This window comes from Strix aluco, chromosome 13 (assembly GCF_031877795.1).
Source record: "Strix aluco isolate bStrAlu1 chromosome 13, bStrAlu1.hap1, whole genome shotgun sequence".
Classification (NCBI taxonomy): Eukaryota; Metazoa; Chordata; class Aves; order Strigiformes; family Strigidae; genus Strix; species Strix aluco.
Window position 1 is genome coordinate 12,769,962 of NC_133943.1, and position 5,089 is coordinate 12,775,050.

The following is a 5,089-nucleotide window of genomic DNA, read 5'->3' on the forward strand; positions in this document are numbered from 1 at the left end:
TTATCCAGAGTGTTGAGATCTCTCATTCAGATCTGGTGGAAGCTATTTGGATGTACATACAACAGATTTATATTTTAGGGAGGTTTCATAATCTTATTTCTGTAACACAAGTATTATTGAATTAAAAATAGAAGACCTGAGGGAATTAATGCATTCCTTTATACTTTAAAGAAAAAAGTCCACAGACTCTCAATACTTACTGGTCTCCCAAAGAGATGTTTCTAGGCTTTAATCTTCTGAGATAATGAATGATCTCTATCCCAACAGATGATAAAATTAAGCACTAACTACATATGAAGTGGCTAGCAAAAACTTATCAACATTTCAAAACTTAAAGCTTCTAAGGGAACAACTTAGTAAATACCCATGTAGCTCCAAACAGAAACTTCAAGCTGAGAAAAATCTTCTAAACCCAACACATTTACTGTATTTATAACTCCTCGTTAATAATTTATATATAATTTTTCTTGTATCTGGTCCTACTCCAGCAACATAATTATTAGAAAATTTCTTAACTTAGCCAAAACCCCAACATATCACTAGTTTCTTCCAAGAAGAGTCTTTCTCTCTGTATTTATAAGAAATTGGTACCTGATGTGTTTCACCTGCATCACTGAGTCAGCAGTTAGTATTTTGCTGCTCTCTCCACAACTGATACCTGATAAAAGTGAATCGAAGGGATTCTGACATATAGGGTTCCTCTTACATGTCAGTAGTATTTTCATCAAGGTTTAAATATCTAGCATCACATTTTTGTGTCTTCTTCACATAGAAATTATCTTTTCTAACAAGGTTAAACCTTGAAAGAATGAGTACTATTTTCTGATATGCACATGTCCCTCTTTGCCTTGAAAAAGCTCAAGAACATTTTGTAAAAACTTTGGGATTAGCATTTTCACTGATACTGTGAAAATATTTATTTCTTATTGCTAGTACTTGCTGTTGTCTGCGGGTTTCATTAAACTGCCACCATACTATCTGTGTCTGTATACCTGGATGTTACAACTCATCTGCACTGGCCATGTGTTTGGCCATGAGACATAATTTAAATATAGAAGATTGTGGGACTACATGTCTCTTCCCTTTAGGGAAGGTGGTCTCAGCTTGGATAATTACATACCTGTTTGCAATATATAAACTTATCAGTTCCATAGTGTTCTTGGCAGTCATGGAAGTTTAGAAAGTCATAAAATCACTTCTCATTAATTCCTTAATTATGGAAGGATTTATAGAAAAGAATGATGCATGCATTTGTACAACAGATTTGGTGCTATGAACTTGAAGTTCATTCACAGGAGAAAGTACCTCTCTGGTGGCCCTTGGACCCTTCTGAATTATATTTACAGTTTCACAAGTGGGAAGTCCATCTGTTGCCAAGGTGTTTTGGTTGCACTGAGTGGAACTGTCTCCTCTTCCCTGGCTATAAGCCATGCAGGGCTGTCTTCTGTTGACTTGGCTGATGGAAGCTGTTGTGATATCCTCCACTTAGAAAGAGACAGTTCAGCTGCCCGGTGAGCACATTCAGAATAGCCATGTAACATGTTCTGGTTGCTTGGAAACATGGAGGCATTACTTAGAAATTCATATAAACTACTGGCTGTTTAATTTCACACAAGTGACAAGGGGTGTCAGGTTTTGTCAGTTTGTGGGAGGATTACAGGGAGCCATTCGTGGCAGAATGTGCCCGTGTCTGCTGACAGTCACCAAATGCACCTCTCCCTCCCCTTTAAGAGGGTGTGGAGTCTGTTAGAACAACAGGCCTAAGAGGCTGTGCTGCAAGACAGAATTCAAAAATAAAAACATCTTCCAGAAATACGATAAATTCTTAGTAAGGTATATAACAAAAAATCAAATAGTGTAGTTGTAGTATCTCAGTGTCTGCACTTTTCCCTCAGGCAGGCATAGGGTGAAAGGCAATAGGTTCAGGGGTGATATTCTGTGATTTCATGGATTTACAAAGGGAGCAAAGGAAACCGTGGCCTCCCTTGAGGTCCTGAATTTTTTCCTGATCAGACAGAAAAGCTACAATAAGCATTGGACTCAAAAGGGAGCTATAGTTAAATGTATATTTGGAGTTGGGAGGTGGAAAGAAATTCATAGCCCTTTGCTTCAGGTTAGGTAGGGTTAGGATTGGGATAGGGAAGCGAGGGCCTTCAGAGCTGGAATTAAACTGGGGTCCTACTCACTGTGGGAGACGGGTGAGAGCTGGGGCCATGACAAGCTATAAAACTCAACGCTTGTTGGGAACGGGGAGGGAACTCCCTTGTTTTGTCACTCTCGTGTTCGGAAGGGTGTGAATGCTTTCCTGTCAAAAGCCTCAAGCCCTCCTGTAAAGTCACACTGAGGTGTAGTCTATGGAAGCAGATGCAGCTTCAGTCCTTGCAATGATGGGCTTGTTCACTGCAGGAGTGGAAACCAGCCACCAGAGTGGGTACAGCAGCAGAAACAAATCTGTTTCATTAAGTTCTGTGTCACATGAAATTATCTTCCTTCTGGCTGTGCTCAGAAAGGGTAGAGGTGTGCTGGTGGGGGGCCAGCAGCTGCAGATGTGCTGTGCTTCTCCCAGGAGGTGGCACCTCAGTGGCATGGATGGGAAAACAGCCTTCCCCATGCCCACATTTCTCTACCTTCAAGTGCTGCTTCTGGGAGGTGTGAAGGAACATGGTCACAGCATGGCCAAATTAGCATAAGGTTTATGTGACATACTTCTCTGTCAAGGTGGCCTGTGGTTCTTTGAGGAATCATTAACCTTTGGGAATGAGATACTAGAGCTGTCATGTTTATAGCTGATGCATTCTGATTTCCTGCTATATCTGAGAATACCTAGGCCTACAGGGGAAAGCTTTATAATTAGTGATCCCTGTCACCATCTTGTGCTGGAATTTCAAAGTCCAATTAAGAAGGGAAAGAACATTTTTTAGATGTTTTCAGTTTTTCAGACTTTAAATGTGTATCTCTATGTGTTTGCTTGTGTCTCAGTAATTTAAGACACCTCATGTCCCACAGAATTGGAAAAATATCCCTTTATGGACAGTTGATAAGTTAATTCATGTAACTCATGGTATATATAACTTGTATATAAAGCTTTGCATTACTAGAAACCATCCAAACTGTCAAAGCATGCATATTGTGTAATATAGAAGTTGAAAATCTTGTTACATGCTTGTGAGTTCTCCAAGGACAGATAGATGCACAGTTTGGATTACTATTTGAATTTGATCATGACTCCTTCTGAGTGATTCCCAAGGAAGATTGTTACTGCCTCAGTTTCCCAGATCCTCAGGAACTAAATCCCAGAACCTAACTCTTATCAGACTTTAGTTGTTTTGATTATGGTCTATTTATCTTCTACAAAACAGAGAGGAAATTTTGCTTCTGTAATTATTTTTATCTGTAATATTTGAAACTGAGGAAAGGGGAAAAAAGCAGCCAAAAATCTCTATATGGAATTTGTTCAGGTGTTAGTCCAAAAAACCAGAAGTAATCAGGTACACTAGTACAAGTAAGGATGGCAAGTTTGAATAATGTTCTCTGAAGAATATCAGAATTCATTTCATTCCAATTCACTTTAGTATTAGTCTATTTTGTTTTACATTGATGGTTGCCTCATTTGAATTGGAGAAAAAAAAGTGAGACAATGATTAGGGTTGTCATAGTGATAGTGAAGTATGAAAACCTGAACAGAACGGAAGGAAACTAGAGATAATGAGCTCCGTGCCACAGAGAATGGTTAGAATGGCCTTTTTGGGAAAGATTCCTGGGCAAGTCTGTCTGTCTCACATTTCTTGATGATCATCATGACTTTTTGTTTTGTTTTGTTTTTCATGACAGATACATTTTTTTCTGCATGTGGCTTGTTAAACTCGGAAGAGAACCCTCTTTTGTAAGTGAATATGTAGACTCCTATAACCAGTTTTTCTTTAAAAAAAAATCTGTATTTCCTCAGTCTCTTCCTGCTCCTTGGTTAATACACTATATGTGTGTTGATTGTTGCTCATCACTGAAATACATAGCTTTGGTACTCTGATGTTCTGCATGGTCATTTTTAAAGCTTTGGGGAGAGAAGGCAACACATCTGTTTAAACAGAGCATGTGGGAGTCTGCATGTTTTGTGCAAAGGTAACAGGATAGCATTTCAATCTACTGTTAAAGGTGTCAAATCTGGTAGGAAAAATTATTTTTTCTATCTTTTTCTAAGCTTACATACTAATGTGATCAGAGTTAATTTAGCACCATATCCTGGTTGTTTACCCATTCCCTTAGCTCAAGACTTGCTTATGATTCTCTTCCATCTGTTTTTTTTCTATTGGAGACAGCTGAAGAATGTTCCAAAGCAAGAGATTGCCATGAAAATGCAAATTCAATAAAAACTTAAACTTTTAAGATGTCTCCTTCTTGACACATGGCTGAAATAAAGAGTACTGAGTGTTGAGAATTTCACTGGTATTTTGGCAGTGCGGGTTTTTTTTTTTACCTTGGCTCTTTGCAGCCACAGGTTACAGAGTCTTACAGAATAAGATCTTATGATCTTAAGATCAAATAGTTGCAAATGTCTTCTGCTTACATTCTCCAAGTTGTGACACTAATGGCCTGTTTTTTTCCAAATACTTACTATTATTAAAAAATTCAGAAACACCAAATAACTGTAGTAACTAGAAACACTCAACAGGCATGAGAAAACCTTTGAGCTATTTAGTGTAAACATCCTGAGCAGTATCACAGTGCTTTTAGAGCAGGATTAGAATGCAGGTCTCCAGGCTGACCAGACACTGATACACCATAATGAAGCCAGTTGAATGTGAATTATATTCCATTATACTTCACCAGTCAGTCACCTGGTATTATCTTCAATCCAGAGACATGGGATTCTAGTCTGATCTAAAGAATGATTTGTGCAATAGCAACTGTAGAGCACAGCTGGCAATTTTTCATCTTGCCCTTGATGTCTTTAAGAAGGTAATTGCTAGTGTAGGAGTCAGGAGACCTGGATGTTGGTTCTGGCTCACCCATACATCTCTGATATATAAGAGGCTTTGATCAAAGTGGCTATGTTCCCCCTCAGCAGTTGGCTTTCCCAGTCAGTTTCTGA